This window comes from Zingiber officinale, chromosome 2B (genome assembly GCF_018446385.1).
Source record: "Zingiber officinale cultivar Zhangliang chromosome 2B, Zo_v1.1, whole genome shotgun sequence".
Taxonomy (NCBI): Eukaryota; Viridiplantae; Streptophyta; class Magnoliopsida; order Zingiberales; family Zingiberaceae; genus Zingiber; species Zingiber officinale.
Window position 1 is genome coordinate 91,992,934 of NC_055989.1, and position 20,338 is coordinate 92,013,271.

Consider the following 20,338-nt stretch of genomic DNA (forward strand, 5'->3'; position numbering starts at 1 on the left):
CCAACTCTCCACGCCCCGCCATAGCGTTGATGTTGCCTCTGACCTCCCACCGATCCCAGAAATAAACAAAATGAATAGTAATAGCGATGCCTTCTTTGCACCGACCGATCATTTGTGGAATTTGATCGGAATGAGCAGCCTTCATAGTGTGGCAACGATGGCGAGTGAATGACTTGATCATCTAGTTTTCATTTACTTTATCGGTGGTCGGATCTCCCTCCCTTCGCACTTCCTTAGACCTAGGCCTGGCTCAAGGCATAGGCTATTAAGGTCTATGCCTAAGGCCCCAATTTTATTAGGGCCCATTATTATTAAATTTTTTTAAAAATATATTTAATAACTAATATTTACATTTAATAGCTTTATTGCCCAATGCCCCAGATTTTGCTCCAGATTTGACTTGCTAATTTTTGCTCCAGTGCTCTTCGGATTTTGCTTCAGATTTTGCATGCACATGATTTTGCTTCAGATTTTGCTCGCTTTAATTTCCATAGTGCTCTTTAATTAATTCCAACGACAACTACATTTGATTACATATTAATTATACTTATTATATTCTCTAGTCCTAAAATTCTATCTAGAGCTGCAATATATAACTATTTAAGATCTTAGATCTAATTTTATTTTTTTCATCTCATTTTGTAATTAGCTAATCATCTACTCATTCTCTCATTAATTCATTAGTACTTGATCTATATTTTTTCCTCTCTCGTCGTTGATTCTCTAAGAAGACATCTTTCTCTTACCTCACTCGGTGGTATTTATTTCAATCTTTTCTTTTTCTCGAAATATTCTTTATTGTTTTGTATAAAGAAAAATTATGGATGGAATAGATTATGAAGCTAAATATTGTTGGGAAAATAAATTATTAGTAATTACATGAGATTTTTTTTTCAACTCCGCCCATGATGACTGGTCATGGTCAGTCCCAAGCCCGGATAAAGGAGGAGGGTTGCGTTAGGTTGCCAACCAGCGTCAAACTATGGTAAATATTCAATGAATGAATCCATTAAACTATTGTGCTAATGCTAGGTTCTTCCCCGGAAGGAACGCGTTGCAGGGTCCGACTGTAATGTCTCGGCAAGGATCGCTACATCTCCAGAACTCGGGTGTAGTGATAAATATGCAAGAGTTCGTGTTACAGGGTCCGACTGTAACGTCTCAGCAAGGACCGCTACATCTCCATGAGAACTTGGGTGTAGTGTTAAATAGGCAAAAGTTCTCACACCATAGGTTAGATAAGAACAAATATGATAGGAAAACTAATAATATAAGATTTGGAACATGGAATATAGGAACTCTCACAGGTAACTCAATGGAGGTAGTAGATATGATGATTAGGAGAAAAATTAGTATTTTGTGTGTACAAAAGACAAAATGGATAGGCGAAAAGGCAAAGATGATAGAGAACTCGGGTTTTAAGTTATGGTACACTGGAAAGAGTAAAGCAAGAAATGGAGTGGGTATCATTATAGATAGTTTGTTAAAGGATGAAATTGTAGGAGTAGTTAGAAAAGGAGATAGAATTATAGCCCTTAAGATAATAGTGGCGAAAGAAACTATGAACATAATTAGCGTATATGCACCACAAGTAGGATTAGATGAAGCTACCAAATCAAGGTTTTGGGAGGACTTAGATGAAATATTACAAAATATTCCATCAAATGAAATGATTTTAATAGGAGATGATCTAAATGGGCATGTCGGAGTGAAAAATGAGGAATATGATAGAGTACATGGGAGTTATGGGTTTGGAATGAGAATGAGGAAGGGAAAACTATATTAGATTTTGCGATAGCATATGACCTTATATTAGCTAATACATTTTCTAAGAAAAGAGAAGAACACTTAGTCACATTCAAAAGTGGGAATAATAAATCGTAAATTGACTTTCTTATGGTTAGGAAGAAAGATAGAAAGATTTGTAAAGATTGCAAAGTCATCCCTAGAGAAAGCTTAACTACCCAACATAGGGTAGTAGTGTTGGATATACACCTCAAACATAGTATCAATAGAAAAAAAATATATACAATTTCTAGAATTAAGTGGTGGAAGTTAAAGGATGAGAAACAAAATATATTTAAGGAGAAGGTAGAAGTACAAGCATTAGGTGAAATATACGATGACTCTAATACAACATGGGATAAGATGATATCAAAGTTGAAAATAGTAGCTAAGAGTGTACTCGATGAGTCAAAGGGACATGCACCACTAAGTAAAGAATCTTGGTGGTGAAATGAGAAAGTGAAGGAAAAAATGAATAGCTTATAAGGAATTATATATTTGTAAGAACGAGAAAAACTTAAAAAAAATATACAATAGCCAAGAAAGAAGCTAAGAAAGTAGTGAGTGAAGCAAAAATTGAAACTTTTGAATGTTTATATCAAAAATTAGATACAAAAGAAGGGGAAAGAGACATTTATATAATAGCTAAAGTGAGAGAAAGGAAAACAAGAGATCTTAACCAAATAAAATGTATTAAAGATGAATGTAATAGGGTATTAGTAAATGATGGAGAAATAAAAGAGCGGTGAAAGAGGTATTTTCATCAACTTTTTAATGAAGGTTTAGGTGACCAACTTAACTTAGGTAATTTAATTAGGTCAAATGAGTATAGAAATTTTAATTTTTATCTTAGAATTCAAACTGCAGAAGTAAAATAAACTTTAAATGAGATGCACAATGGAAAAGCAGTTGGACCAGATGATATTCCGATAAAGATATGGAAGTGCTTAGGGAAACAAGGTATTGAATGACTTACAAAATTATTTAACATGATATTGAAAATGAAAAGAATGTCTGATCAATGGAGGATAAGTACTCTAGTTCCCTTATATAAGAACAAGGGAGACATACAAAATTATGCAAACTATAGGGGTATTAAACTAATGAGTCATACTATGAAACTTTGGGAAAAAATAATAGAAAAAAGATTAAGGAAGGAGACCACAGTGACAGAAAATCAATTTGGGTTCATGCCCAGAAGGTCAGCAATAGAAGTTATACATCTCCTTAGACAATTAATTGAAAAATATCGGGAGCAAAAATAAGATCTACACATGATATTCATTGATTTAGAAAAAGCTTATGATAGAGTCCCAAGAGAAATTATATAGGGAATTTTAGAAAAGAGAGGTGTTAGCGTAACATATATTGAACTAATTAAGGATATGTATGAGGATGTAACGACCAGAGTAAAGACTTCAGGCGGAGTAACTGAAGCATTTCCAATAAAGATAGGGTTACATCAAGGATCATCCCTAAATCCCTATCTTTTTACACTAATTATGGACGAACTCACTGTGCACATTCAAGACATAGTACCGTGGTGCATGTTGTTTGCAGATGATATTATTTTGGTAGATGAGACACGTGAAGGAGTAAATGCTAAGCTAAAATCTTGGAGGAAAACACTAGAAGGGAAAGGTTTTAAGCTTAGTAGATTAAAGACAGAATATATGGAATTTTAGTTTTAGGAATATTAGAAGTAATGAAACAATTGTTAAGATAGGAGAGGACGAGTTGTCCGGAACCGAGGGATTTAAATATTTAGGATCATTTTTACAAAATGATGGAGGGATTGAGAAATATGTCTTACATAGAATACAAGCAGGATGGGTGAAATGGAGGGGAGCGTCGGGTGTTTTATGTGACCGTAAAGTACCTCTTAAACTTTAAGGTAAGTTCTATGAAACCGCAGTTAGACCTACTGTGTTATATGTGTTGGTGCGGTTAGCACTAACGATTTAACCCAAGTTTTGATGAATGACAAATAGGTTAAGTTAGGTTTGTCGTTATCTAATGCTTTGATCGAGTATGCAGGCTAAGTCCAGACAGGTCGACGGGCTGACCGGATGTCTGACACGAAGTCCAAGCGGGTCGATGGGCTGACCGGACGCTTAGCGAAAAGTCCAGCTAGGTCGACGGGCTGACCAGATAGCTGGCACTAAGTCCAAGCGGGTCGACGGGCTGACCGGACGCTTGGCACGAAGTCCAGCTAGGTCGACGGACTGACCGGATAGCTGGCACAAAGTCCAGACGGGTTGAAGGGCTGACCGAACGTCTGGCAGGTAAGTAAAGGTAAGTCACTGGAGGAGAGTGATTATGAGGATGCATCCCAGTTAAGGGACAGTAGGCGTTGGTCCAGTTTAGGTCCATTTTGGATCCCTAAATTGAGACCCTGACTAGGTTCTGGTCTCGGGAAGACAGGACCTAACTCATAAATCTATATAAAATGTCTATACATATATTTTTCTAACTCTATTTTATAGATACAAATGTAGAGCTTCAAATTCTGCACGCGTAGCAACTGACAGAGCTTGATTCCGAGTTTGGAGTCAAAAGTTATGACCTTCGGAAGATGACTGTGTCAAACAAGTAGTTGGAGACGACTCAGATCAGTCAGATTCAAACTCTCCTCATCTGATCCGAATTTTTGGGATTTGATAAGCTCTAGAGACCCCTCCAAAGGGCTATAAAAGGAGGGGGTGAGCAAGCTTCAAGGACACAACTCTCATAACGAAGAATCTGCTTCCTTGTGCTCTTGCTGCGTTGCGATCTCCAACAAGCTTTTCCTTTCTGTTCTAAGTCTTTTTATTGTCGGTAATTTTTCCTTATTAGCAATATTGTACTTAACTTGTAATCTATATTTCGAATTGCTAGTGAATTGCCCAACGAAAGTACTCACGGAGTACGGGCCTTCGAGTAGGAGTCGTCACAGGCTCCGAACGAAGTAAATCCACTGTGTTCAATTTTCTTATTCCGCTGCGTTTATACTCGTTGTTTTTCGAATCGATATTCACCCCCCCCTCTATCGACGTTTCACAATCCAACAAGTGGTATCAGAGCAGGTACCGCTCTGATTTAGTGCAACCACCAATCAGACAAGGGGAGAAACATTTCTTTTATTTTTTTTTTTGGCTTTCAGTTTTTCGCATAACTTCAAACTGGTATTATTACCTTTTTGAAAATTTTTTTCGTAATTAAAACTAAATTGGTGCAACACCGATTTAGCTCTTTTTCATTACTCTTCTTTCTTCCCGCACTACTAATCCAAGACCAAGTCTTGACAACACTTTTTAGTTTTCCATCTTCAGCATTCAATGACTCTTCTAGAAGGACGGAACCCTCACAAACCACCACCATACGATCAAGATTTCAATTACTGGAAGCGATTAATGGAATGCTTCTTAGGAAGCTTAGATTTCGATTATGTGCTAATATTGAGAAAACCCTCTCAGGACTCGGAACTGAACAAAAATGTAAGTAAAATTATTTGTAGTGTTTTACCTAACAATGTTTTATGCAGGCTAGAAAAGTGCGAGAATGCGTGTGAGCTTTGGACCCAGTTGATCAAGCTTCATGAGAAGCCGTTGGAGTCAGACGATCAAGCCAAAATTGAATCCGAACTCGAGTCAGATCCAACGGAGAAGCTTGCTGAATTAGGGGTTGCGCTCAAGGTTAGTAATATTTACCAAAACACCCTTGCTAGTAGTAGTTTAAAATATGTGCATGTTAATTTGGATATGTCTGAAACTATATGTGAAAATAGTGTACATGACAATACTTGCAAAAATACCCCTACGATATTTTCTGATAAAACAAATATAATTAATTCAGAAAATACCCCTAGGATATTTTCTGATAAAACAAATATAATTAATTCAGAAAATACAGAAAATACCCCTAGGATATTTTCTGATAAAACAAATATAATTAATTTAGAAAATGCAGAAAATCTGAAAATAATTAATAAATCTAAAAATTCGAATTTAAACCTAACAAAAATTTGAAAATTCAAACAAAAAAGATGACAAGGTCAATATTGATCTAGATAAAATTAATAAATTATTTAATCTAGACAATATTAATCTAGAAAGTCTTATTCAAACTCAAGATAATCTAATTAACAAAAAATTAAATATTAAAGATAAAACTTATCTAATAAATTCCACTAATTATATCAACTTAAAAGGTAAAGAAAATATAAGGATAAACTCAAACACTCTAATAAAATCAAAAATAAATTTAACAAATTTAAAATTAAATGTTAAAGATAACATATTAAACAAAGATAATCTGAAAAATTTAAAATTTACGGTTAATAAAAGATTAAAAGATAAACCTTTAAAAAAATATAATTTAATTAATTCAAATTTAAAAATTAATAAAAACTCAATCGTTAACGATAATCCATTAAATAAAGACAATTCAATTAACTTAATAAAATTAAAATTGAAAGAAAATTTAAATATTAAATACACTCTCTTAAAGAAGGATAATTTGACCAATTTAATTAATTCAAAATTAAAAACTTAAATCTAAATTACAACTAAAACCAAAAAAAATGTAAAAGGAAAATCAATAATTTAGGGGGAGACTCCAGAATAGCTGGCACCTCCAAAACTAACTTACCCGATAGGGTAATAAATAACTAATGTACTTGGCAGAGTAATTAGGACTAGTTCAAAAGGGATAATAGTTTAACTTGACCATAGTACTGGTGAAGTTTTTGGATGATAGTATGTTAGGGAAGCTTGGGCATCGCATGTTTAGAAAGATATGACTTCGATCTGGTGCATTTGGCCAAGTGGAACTGACCGAAGCTACCCTTAAATGGATCCTAACTAGTTAGACCAAGGTTAAGTACTAAGCTCCGTGGATAGGACTATTCGGAAAACTTTGACGGCATGATTACTCTAATGATGTCCAGATGACTCACCAGAGCCCAGAGGTTTATCCGAAGAATGTCTATTTGTTGAGACCAAAACTAAACCTGAATCTAACACAAGTTAAACCAAACTCTATAATCAAATCAACTTCATCTCACAAAATTATAGGATTCCCTAATTGATAACTTAGATCGGGTGAGATGAATAAGGTTTAAATTAATTTTTAAATTAAATTTCGAATTAAATTAAAATTTTGAATTAAATTAAATCTCAAATTAATTAAATTTCAAATTAATTTAAATCTCGAATTAATTAAATTTCGAATTAATTTAAATTTTGAATTAATTGAATCTCGAATTAATTTAAATTTCGAATTCAAAATTTTAATTTTAAACTTCAAAATTAATTTCAAAATTTTAATTTTAAACTTAAAAATTAATTAAATTTTCATTTTAAACTTAAAAATTAATTACGTTTAAATTTTAAACTTAAAAAATTAATTTCATAATTTTAATATTAAAATAAAAAATTAATTAAGTTTTAATTTTAAACTTAAAAATTAATTTCATAATTTTAACTTTAAACTTAAAAATTAATTTTAAAATTTTAATTTTAAACTTAAAAAATAATTTCATAATTTTAATTTTAAACTTAAAAATTAATTAAGTTTAAATTTTAAACTTAAAAATTAATTTCATAATTTTAACTTTAAACTTAAAAATTAATTTTAAAATTTTAATTTTAAACTTAAAAAATAATTTCATAATTTTAATTTTAAACTTAAAAATTAATTAAGTTTAAATTTTAAACTTAAAAATTAATTTCATAATTTTAATTTTAAACATAAAAATTAATTAAGTTTTAATTTTAAACTTAAAAATTAATTTCAAAATTTTAATTTTAAACTTAAAAATTAAATTTAAATTAAAATTACAATTAATTTAAAATTAAAGTAAAATTAAAATTAAAATTAAGTTAAAATTAAAATTAAAATTATTTTAAAATTATTTTAAAAATATTTTTAATAAAATATTAGTTAAAAAAAATAACTTAAAAGAAATTATTTTCTTTAAAAAAAATTCATTTTACAAACCTTTTAAAAATCCTTTTAAAAACTATTTTTGAAATTATTTTAAAAATCTTTTAAAAAAAACTATTTTAAAAATCCTTTTAAAAATACTTTAAAAAACTATTTTAAAATTATTTTAAAAATCTTTTTAAAAAAAACTATTTTAAAAATACTTTTAAAAACTATTTCAAAAATTATTTTAAAAATCTTTTAAAAAAAAACTATTTTAAAAATCCTTTTAAAAACGATTTTAAAAATATTTAAAAAAAAAAACTATTTTAAAAATCCTTTTAAAAACAATTTTAAAAATTATTTTAAAAATCTTTTAAAAAAAACTATTTTAAAAATCCTTTTAAAAATTATTTTAAAAACTCTTTTGAAATTATTGAAAAATTATTTTAAAAATTAGTTAAAAACTCTTTTAAAAATCATTTTAAAAATTATTTAAAAACACTTTTAAAAATTATTTTAAAACTCTTTTAAAAATCCTTTTAAAAATTATTTTAAAAATTGTTTCTAAAAATTATTTAAAAACTCTATTAAAAATTATTTAAAAACTCTTCTAAAAATCCTTTTAAAAATTATTTTAAAAAATTGTTTCTAAAAATTATTTAAAAACCCTATTAAAAATTATTTAAAAACTCTTTTAAAAATCCGTTTAAAAATTATTTTAAAAAATTGTATCTTAAAAGTATTTAAAAACTCTTTTAAAAATCCTTTTAAAAATTATTTTAAAAATTGTTTCTAAAAATTATTTAAAAACTCTTTTAAAAATTATTTAAAAACTCTTTTAAAAATTATTTAAAAACTCTTTTAAAAATCCTTTTTAAAATTATTTTAAAAATTGATTCTTAAAATTATTTAAAAACTCTTTTAAAAATTATTTTAATTTTTTTAAAAATTATTTTAAAACTCTTTTAAAAATTATTTAAAAATTGTTTTTTAAATTATTTAAAAATTCTTTTAAAAATTCTTTTAAAAACTCTTTTGAAATTATTGAAAAATTATTTTAAAATTTATTTAAAAACTATTTAAAAATTATTTTAAAAACCATTTTAAAAATTATTTAAAAATTACTTTTAAACTCTTTCAAAAATCAGTTAAAAAAAAAGAAGTCTTTTAAAAATTAAATCTTTTATAAATCATTTTGAAAAATTCGTCTTAATATTATTTTTCACTTTAATAAAATTTTGTTAACTTAAAAAAAAAATTATTCTTATTGATTATTTAAACTTTAAAAATTATTATTTAGATTTTAAACTTTTTTTTACCTTAAACATTATTTTAATCTTAAAATTATTTTTAAACTTAATTTAACCTCACTGCAAATTAAAACTTAATATTGAAATTACAATTAAAATTTAAAAATTTAACTTAAACTTAAACCTAAATTAATCACTAATATTAATTTAATTTAAAATCAAAACTGAATTGAACGTATGTTAATTGTCATTAAATAATTATAAAAATCATTTCAAAATCCTTTTAAACACTGTTTTAGAAATCCTGGTAGAAATCCCTTAAAAAAAATAATAATAATAATTCTTTTAAATGCATTTAAAACTTAGACACCTAACTTAAAAACTTAAATTTCGTTAACTTTAACTTTAAACTTAATTATGTAATTAATAAGTAGAACTTAACTGTTTAAGTTTAACTTCATTTAAGAACTAAAATTGACTTGAATTAAACCTTACTTAACTGTGTCTAATAATTTTAACTTCATGCTAACTTCAAACTAAATTAATCCCACTTAAAAGGAAGTAAATAAAAAATAATAATTATAACTAACACTTTTATTGACCAACTCAATCAATTAATATGAAATTTAAATTATTGTATTATGTATTAAATTATTAAATCAAGTAAAAATTAATCAATAAATTATTGATAATGGCCAACTATTTTTGATTTAATAAAGTTTATCTTATTAAACCTTAAACTGAAGCTTAAGCGCCTGAATCTAATATTAATTATTGATTAATTAAACTCAAATAAATAATTATATCAAGGATAAAGAGATAAATATGTAAATAATATAAGTGTTACCAAATCTCCTAGAACACTTAGGTAGACAAATGTGTTAGGGCTTGAAATTCAACACACTCAAGCCTTAGCATTATATTAAGGGGGAGTAATAAATAAGGAGGATTAATAAATTAAAGGAGTATCAAATTTAGGGGGAGGTTTATTTTTTAATTATCTCCTTAAATGTTATTTTTTAATCTTCTCTTTAAAATCTCTCTAGAAAATTCTACCTCAATTTTTTTAAAAAAAAAATCTACTTTGAATATTTTTAGCAAATATTTTCAAAATTTTATGTCAGGTTCAGGGGAAGGAATTAATTAAAAATTTTCCTTTATTTAAAATATTTTAAAATTTGTGTTTGAAAAATGTTTTCTTAAAAATTTCTTAAACCTATTTTTGAAAACTAACTCTTATAAAACTAAGTTGTTTTTAAGAATTGGGTTTTACTTTTTATTGAAAATTGATTTTGAAAATTAGATTTAACTTAGTTTTGAAAATTGAATTTAAAAATCTAGTTCTTAAAATTTGATTTTACTTAATTTTGACAATTTGATTTGAAAGTTAAATTTTACAAAAATTAGTTTTAAAAATTGCTTTGTTATTAAAAATTATGGAAATTAGATTTTTCAAAACTTAAGTTTACAAACTAAGATTCTCAAAATCATTTTCCTTAATTTTGAAAATTGAATCTTTTACAAACTTAGTGTTGAAAAATAAATTTCAATTAGTTTTGAAAAATAGATTTTTCAAACTTAGTTTTGGAATTTTGATTTTGAAAACTTATGTTTGAAAAACTTGAATTTTTAACTTTGACCTTAAAACCTATACTTGAAAAATTAGCTATCTTTCAAAATTACAAAGTTATAAATCAGCTATCTTTCAAGACTTAGTTTTTTTCAAAGATTTAAGAAATAAAAGCAAAATAATCTATATTTTAAACTCCCCCAGATTAACTTGACATTATTTCTTACTTTGTCTGATGTATGTATTTATACTTACTTAATCCATGCTTACTTTTGATGAATGTCAAAGGGGGAGGGTTAGGTGGTTAAGTTAGCTAAACCAAACTGAAAATACAAACTAACTTAAAAACCACATAAATGCATGTTGTTACTTGTTTTTTCTTGCATATGTTTTCACTAACTTAACCAGGTTGTCATTCCATCAAAAAAGGGGAGATTGTTGGTGCGGTTAGCACTAACGATTTAACCCAGGTTTTGATGAATGACAAATAGGTTAAGTTAGGTTTGTCGTTATCTAATGCTTTGATCAGGTATGCAGGCTAAGTCCAGACAGGTCGACGGGCTGACCGGATGTCTGGCACGAAGTCCAAGCGGGTCGACGGGCTGACCAGATAGCTGGCACGAAGTCCAAGCAGGTCGACGGGCTAACCGGACGCTTGGCACGAAGTCCAGCTAGGTCGACGGGCTGACCGGATAGCTGGCACAAAGTCCAGACGGGTCGAAGGGCTGACCGAACGTCTGGCAGGTAAGTAAAGGTAAGTCACTGGAGAAGAGTGACTGTGAGGATGCATCCCAGTTAAGGGACAGTAGGCGTCGGTCCAGTTTAAGTCCATTTTGGATCCCTAAATTGAGACTCTGACTAGGTTCTGGTCTCGGGAAGACAGGACCTAACTCATAAATCTATATAAAATGTCTATACATATATTTTTCTAACTCTATTTTATAGATACAAATGTAGAGCTTCAAATTCTGCACGCGTAGCAACTGACAGAGCTTGATTCCGAGTTCGGAGTCAAAAGTTATGACTGTGTCAAACAAGTAGTTGGAGACGACTCGGATCAGCCAGATTCGAACTCTCCTCATCTGATCCTAATTTTTGGGATCTGATAAGCTCTGGAGACCCCTCCAAAGGGCTATAAAAGGAGGGGGTGAGCAAGCTTCAAGGACACAACTCTCAGAACGAAGAATCTGTTTCCTTGTGCTCTTGCTGCGCTGCGATCTCCGACAAGTTTTTCCTTTCTGTTCTAAGTCTTTTTATTGTCGGTAATTTTTCCTTATTAGCAATATTGTATTTAACTTGTAATATATATTTCGAATTGCTAGTGAATTGCCCAACGAAAGTACTCATGGAGTACGGGCCTTCGAGTAGGAGTCGTCACAGGCTCCGAACGAAGTAAATCCACTGTGTTCAATTTTCTTATTCCGCTGCGTTTATACTCGTTGTTTTTCGAATCGATATTCACCCCCCTCTATCGACGTTTCACGATCCAACAATATGGAGCTGAATGTTGGACTATGACTCGAGCACATGAGCATAAGATTAGAGTTGTAGAGATGAGGATGTTAAGGTGGATGTGTGGGCATACGAAGATGGACAAAATAAGGAATGAGAGCATTAGAGAGAAAGTCGGAGTTGCATCTATTGAGGATAAACTCCGAGAGACACGTTTAAGATGGTACGGACATGTACTTAGACGACCAATAAATGCTTCAGTTAGACGATGTGAAACTATGATAAATATGCATATCAAACAAGGAAGAGGACGACCAAAAAAGACTTGATTAGCAACAATAAAATAAGCTAAAATTTATTTAAATATAGATGATGATATAATAGGAGATAGAGCTCAATGGCGTAAAAGGATTCATACAGCCGACCCCACCTAGTGGGAAAATGCTTGGTTGTTGTTGTGTTGTTGTTGTGTACATGAGAATTTTTTTCCTATTTTTCTTTTTTAGTGCAACTAAATTTACTATCATCACAAACATGATTTATTATGCACTTAAAAAATCATAAAATATGATTTGTAGATTTTTGAAATATTTTTTAAAATATGTGGTTCGGTCCCATGTCTGAATGAAAAAGAGTAAGGAATTTTTTTAAAAAAATATATTAAAGGATTTTTTTTTTTTTGTTGTCTCAAGGCGTAGTGCAAATGGTGGATGCATGTCATTATACACAATTTATTTTCCCCAGGGTGTAGCGTAGACGATGGGCGTATGACATCTATGGCGTAATGATCAGGAGTTGATTCTCAAGAGTTGATGACCTGAGGTTTACCTCACCATGCCCCTATGGTCTGTGCAGTGGTGGAGGCAAGGGGGCGCGGGGGTGTGCGGAAGCACCCCCTTCTCCAGGAAATTACACTAGTATACCTTGCTTACTCTGTGTTCGCATCCCCTACCTATTTCTAGGCATCCAGTGCTCCGCCTGCTAGCTGCAGTCCGAGGGATGAGGAGGAAGATGAGCTCGAGAAGCGAAGCAGACCTTAGAGGTGTAGAGAAACAGAAGACCGTGTTTGGATCCGCCACTAAGGTCGACCCATACGATTCTAACCTAATATTCGAGTTGCGAGAGAAGATGAAAAACCTAGTTAGCCTTCTCTCCGGCAAAACGCGGAGGCTTCGCCAGCATTCAACAAGGTCCAAGTTCTCGAGAGTTCAGGAAAGAAAGAGTGAAATTGCAGGCGACGAAAAAACCACTAGATTAAGCAAAATGATATATTAAGAATTTGGAAATTCGCCTTTAAATTTTCGTCTTTCCAAATGACCCCTAGGAATTTAAGGCCTGGTTATATATTCTAATTTTTGCTTATATAGAAATGAAAATGAAGTAAAGAAAATGCATTTGATATTAAAAATACCATGAAAATGAAAATAATAAAACAAAGACTGCATTGAAGTTCAGCGTAAAAAATATTTTGAAATTGGAAAGTATTTTTCAACAAAAAAAAAAAAGAAGAATTGTTCGCTAAAATTTTAACTGAATAATTATTTAAAATTTATTTTTTCAAAAAATATATCATATAAGTAGCTAAGGAGGGTTGATTCATCTTTAGAAGAGTTGACATCAATTTCAACCTCGACTAATGCAAAATGCTGAAGCCAAACATAGTGAGCTTTGCAGTTGTAAATTCAAGGATCAACAATATGTGGCTTTCATGAGGTCTTAAATTTTTATTTAGCACCCTTTAAAATTTTTGTCTGGATCCGCCACTGGGTCTGTGTATCTGCATGTACCTCTTTTTATATCCGTGAGACTGGTACTAAGGATCGCTAAGGTAGTGGATCTATCTTCGATGTGCTTGCTTAGACAAATCGTTTTCGCCCTTCTTCCTTCTCTTCACTGAGTCCCAAATTTTAAATCCCCCTTTCGCCGACGCCGGGCACAACGAGCCCCGCTGATTCAGGTTAAGTCTTCTGTTGATTTTGTTTTTCTATTTTATTTTGATTAGATGGGTTATTCTGGTTATTCTCATTTATATGTGCAATTTCATCGAGAATTTTATTACTTCTTGTCTTGATTAAAATCTTCCAAGGATTTTTCCTTGTCAACTATAGTAGGGGTTTGAGCCTTTTCTTTTCTTCCCATTAATTTGGTTGTACCTTCGGTTTCTTTATTCCTTTCAATATCAACTAGTTTAGTCTTCCTGTGAATCAACTCAAAGTATGTGTGGGAAATAACATGACGGAAGTGTTCATGAAGCATATCTATCTGTCAATTCTGGTTGTTGAATTATTGTTATTCGGTTTCCATGGATTATCATACGCAATTTATTTTTCCAGTTTGCACGTTTTAGAAATGCTATCGTTCAAGTAATATTCTGCCTCAATGCTACATGTACTCAGGGAAGTCAACTTTCTTAATAATATTTTAGAGTCAAAATGAAAGGATCTAGTAGAGGTAGCAATGCTTGATGTGGTCTTGCACAATTACAAGCTAGGAAAGACTCTTGGCATTGGGTCATTTGGCAAGGCTACAATTGTAGAGTATTTGTCGATGGGCCACAAGGTTGCTATCAAGATCCTCAACCGTTATAAAGAAAAGAGCATGGAAATTAGGGATGTAATCAAATCGAGCCAAGCCGAACTCTTAAATAATTGAGCTTGACTCGTTTATAATCGAGCCGAGTTCGAGTTTTATTTAACGAATATATTCATGGCTTATGAGTTTATTCGAGCTTTTATCGAGCATAAACGAGCTTAATAAATATAAATTATAAATTTAAATATTCATTAAAAACTAAATTATATATTTAGAGAAAATTATAATATTCTTATTAAAATTTATAATTTTATTCTAATAAATAAATTTAATATATTTGTCTATATTTTTTCATAAGTAGAGTGTAAAATTTATAAATTCAATATCAAAACTATTATTTTTTTATTTAAAAGTTGATTCATGAGCTAACGAGCTGAGTATTGCGAAGCTTGAGCTTGGTTTGTTTATCTTAACGAGCCTCATTAAACGGGTTCAAACGAGCTTTTATCGAATCGAGGTTCGAATAGCTCACGAGCGGCTTGGTTCATTTACGCCCTTAATGGAAATGGAAGAAAAAGACATGGGTTACTATTTTGGACATGAAATCAATTTCTCTATCAGACGCATGGTGGGGTAAACCTCATGTCGTCAGTTTCTGAGAATCGACTCATGTCATTATGTCAGAGATATCGTGTGTCCACCGTCTATGCTACACCCTGGAAGCATTATCTTCAATTACTAAAGCTTATATAGAGCTTGCTTTTCACTCAATTAGATATTTATACTCCTTTATTTGGTGGAGTTTTCTGACATGCCCATTATTCCAAAAAAAAAAAAATCTGTTAAGATGAGTATTTTAGTGGTTGATTTGATATTATGACTCTTCGTGAATGTTTGCAGCAGATGGTTTTTGGCCAATCCACCATACGTAGTGAGGCCCAAGGAGAGACACCAATCCACCATTGTTTGGCTTCATGGTTTCGGTGATAATGGTGCAAGGGAACATCTATCATCATGCATCAATTATTATGAAAATTCAGGCTCGTGCAAATATCCATTCTAGTGATGTTGTTTACGCTCAGTTCAGTTCCTTTCATAGAAAACATTTTCTATAGATTTTTTTTCAACATTTAGTGCAATAAAAAAATTCCTCATCGATCCGTAGATGTTCCTAGCTAGTATTGCTATCCTAACGAAAACATTTTGTTCACTGTCTTCAGCAAAAGGATTGGAATATAACAAGTGGAGAATCAGAATATCTTTACTTTGCTGGCTCACTCTTGATTTGATTGGTTAAGTTTAATGTATTAATTATGTGAGCTTGTTTATTTATCTTGAGTTTAATATATAAATACTGCATTTATTGTTAACTTGTTATCTTTGTCAAATTTATCTTTTAATGTATTGATTATGTGAATTGCTTCATCTTAATTATATTTAATGTATTGATTATGTGAATTGTTTCATCTTAATTATAATATAATAATTTAATGTATTAATTATGTGAACTGTTTTATCGTAGTTATAATGTAATAATTTTTTTTCTCGTAGATGAATGTGGAAACTGAAAGTCGAGTTTTTGTTTTGCCAAGAAGGGTATTCATATATTTTTGAGAATATGCGATATTACCAGAAAGATTCAATCCAAGAAGTAATATATGTTGAAACTAATTTGCATGTCTAGCGTATAGGGTTTTTGTTTTTAAATAGACTTAACATGAATTTAAAGTTTATGGATTATATCTATATATTTTCTGTTTGAATTGTATAACATATATTTCTGGTTTAATAGTAAAATTTTTATCAATTGTACTTTCATTATATTTTAATTAGTATTATTTATAAGAGTTAAATTAAGAAATTTGTAGTATAAATATAATAAATAATAGTTTTGTAAATAGAAAAAACAATGATTTACAAATAGAAAAAATGATTTTTTTTAATAAAAACGACAATGTTTTTTAAGTGTTGTCTTTACTTTAAAAAAAAGACAATATTTTTTATGTACTGTCTTTGAGTAGACTTTTAATAATAATACTTTTAACAATATTTTTTTTTATCATATAAACAACACATAAAAAGTGTTGTCTCTCAACTTTTTTCTTGTAGTGATAGATAAAGTGCATCTATTGTCTTCACCAATAGTTGTTTGATTACTTAATACTAAGAAAGATCCTTTTCGTCCACTCGAAAATGGAGAAAGCATCTTTGGTCTAGAGGTACTTGATCTTAGTGCAATAGGTGCATTATCATACCTTGTCAATTGCACTCACCCATATATTACATTTTCTCTTAACCTTCTAGCAAGATATAGTTATTCTCCAACCCAAAACAATAGAATGGTATAAAGCACATATTTTGTTACCTTCGTGGTACAATAGACATAAGGTTATTTTATTCGTTAAGAATAAATTCGTCTTTAATAGGATATGTAAATGTAGATTATCTTTCAGATCCACATAAAGCTAGATCCTAAACAGGTAATGTGTTTACACGAGAAGGCACTGTTATATCATGGAAGTTAATAAAATAAACTTTAACAACGACATTGTCAAATCACTATGAAATTATTACAATGCATGAAGCAAGTCAAGAATGTATATAGTTGAGATCCATGAAGCTACATATTCAAGAATCACATGGACTAACAACAACTAAAGATAGCCCGACAATTAAATTTGAAAATAATGCTACTTGCATTGCACAACTAAAGGAAGATTATATTAAATAAGATAAAATAAAACATATTTCACCAAAATTCTTCTACACATATGAACTTTAGAAGAAAGGTTATATTGATGTTTAGCAAATTCGTTCTAGCGATAATGTAGCTAATTTATTCACAAAAGCATTGCTGACATCGACATTCATGAAATTGGTGCACAAGATAGAGATGCATCAATTAAAAGATCTTCAGTGTTTGAAATTAGGAGAAGTATCTATTGTTGTACTCTTTTTCCTGTTGGAACCCCAAGGTTATTTTTAGTGTGATCAACCAAGTTAGGTTAGGTGCTGTTTTGGTTTAATCCTATGTTTAAGTATGCAGGAGCTTAAGAGCACAGGAAGTTGAGCGGAAGACACGGCTAGCGAGAAGGACGACAAGGGAGAGAGCCGACGGGCTCGGTGCGTCTGAGGGACGAGATGCTGCGGAAGAGTACACCGGTGGGTGAGAAGGGTGTGTGCGACGTTCGAGGGACGAGAAGCCGGATCAGAAGCCTGTTCGAGGAGAAGGCCAAAAATTGGGTTCCGGTGAGCCCTATTTCAGTTAGTCGAAATCACCCAGGCGATCGGAGCAACGGAAGAGCTAAAGTGGAGCTATGGAGCTGCTAGAGACGCCTTCAGTAGGAGTTAAAGGTGCCTTCGCGACCTTCAGGAAGAAGACACCTTCAACTAGCCATGGAAGGCGCCTTCGACTTGTAACGCCCGCCCCTCTGGTAAGGCGGGGTTACGGGGAACATACATGCATATTAATCTATTTCTAAGCAGCGGAAGTATTTATTAATCTAATAACTTAGTATCTAAACATTTATAATCATATGAGCATGTTAAGCATAATTTAAAATTTAAAAAGTCATGATATCAATTTCCAACATAAGCATGAATAAGTATAAGTAATCATGCAAGACCTTAACATAAGATAGGCATAGTTCATAACAAGCATAAATTAACATAAGCATGTCTTTTTCCTTAGCCGAGCTACCACCACACACATCTCTTGCCCCTCCCGTTGCTCCCTTAGTTTATCCATCCTTTACCTTTATCTGCGGTACAAGGAAAGTAAGCTATAAGCACACAAGCTTAGTAAGATCCTTTCCTACTCACAAAAACCATGTATCATAGCATAATCACATAAACATATAGCATGGAGACATAATCATCTAAAACATCATATTATGTAAAAGAGTATCACAACATATCATAGCATATCATTCTATATAAAAGCATCATGTCATATCATATCATATCATAAAGGAGCATCATGTCATATTATATCATATCATAAAAGAGCATCATGCCATATCATATCATAATATAAAAGAGTATCATGTCATATCATATCATAAAAGAGCATCATGTCATATCATATCATAACATAAAAGAGCATCATGTCATATCATATCATAACATAAAAGAGCATCATGTCATATCATATCATAACATAACCTATCATATCATAAAGGTATATGCAAGATGTCTTTCAAAAACATGTGTCATGTTATGTGCAAGATATCTTTAAAAACAATATCATATAATACTTAAATATAATCTCAACATGAGGGTCTGGCTATGTACCACATAACATAAATGCGCGCAATACCTAGGACGGGGTAGCTAATCTTGAACCTACTAGGGATACTAGGTCCGTACTACGTCTGTCGACCTAGGGGCGAACTAAGGAGCCCATCCCTTGGACACTAAGGTCCGGTACAAGTCACATAAAAAGTAAAGTAGCATGTCATATTTACTTATCATATCATGAAGAATGCTCTTAGTCCCAACTAATAGGGAAGCAACTCTTAGGCCTTTACTTGTCATATCATGAGGAGTGCTCTTAGTCCCAACTAATAGGGAAGCATCTCCTAGGCCTTTACTTGTCATATCACAAAGCATGCATACTTGAGCATATAGCCCATCATAAGAGTCATTATCATGCATGATTCATAGGCATATATAAATGAGCATATGACATATCATAGGAAAAACATAATTCATGCATGGAAAAGGAAATATTTTAACTAGCATCTCCTAATTCATATCATAGCATGTGAGACACATAGTAAATCATAATTAGGTTTCTAACCCTAATTCCATGAAGTGGCCGAACTTACAAGGTATTGAATCTAGGTTACAAGTAACATAAAAGCATGTGAACCCTAAACCAATTTCATATCATATACCATAAAGAACATCATGAGCATGTTTAGTTTAAGTTTTAAGCTTCCTAGGTCCTTGGTCTTGTTATGGCCGAAAGTTACCAAGCCTAGCCCTAGGTTACAAGCAACATAAAAGCATGTGAACCCTAAACTAATTTCATATCATAAACCATAAAGAACATCATGAGCATGTTTAGTTTAAGTTCCAAGCTTCCTAGGTCCTTGGTCTTGTTATGGCCGAAAGTTACCAAGCCTAACCCTAAATTACAAGCAACATAAAAGCATGTGAACCCTAAACCAATTTCATATCATAAACCATAAAGAACATCATGAGCATGTTTAGTTTAAGTTTTAAGCTTCCTAGGTCCTTGGTCTTGTTATGGCCGAAAGTTACCAAGCCTAGCCCTAGGTTACAAGCAACATAAAAGCATGTCAATCCTAAACCAATTTCATATCATAAACCATAAAGAACATCATGAGCATGTTTAGTTTAAGTTCCAAGCTTCCTAGGTCCTTGGTCTTGTTATGGCCGAAAGTTACCAAGCCTAACCCTAGGTTACAAGCAACATAAAAGCATGTGAACCCTAAACCAATTTCATATCATAAACCATAAAGAACATCATGAGCATGTTTAGTTTAAGTTCCAAGCTTCCTAGGTCCTTGGTCTTGTTATGGCTGAAAGTTACCAAGCCTAGCCCTAGGTTACAAGCAACATAAAAGCATGTGAACCCTAAACCAATTTCATATCATAAACCATAAAGAACATCATGAGCATGTTTAGTTTAAGTTCCAAGCTTCCTAGGTCCTTGGTCTTGTTATGGCCGAAAGTTACCAAGCCTAGCCCTAGGTTCCTGTTGGAGTGTATATTAAAAGCCTAAGCTTTTGTAAATATTTATTTTGAATAAAGAATCACATTTGGTTAAATTGTCTACATTTAGTTGTAGTTATTCAATTAATTTATATTGTGG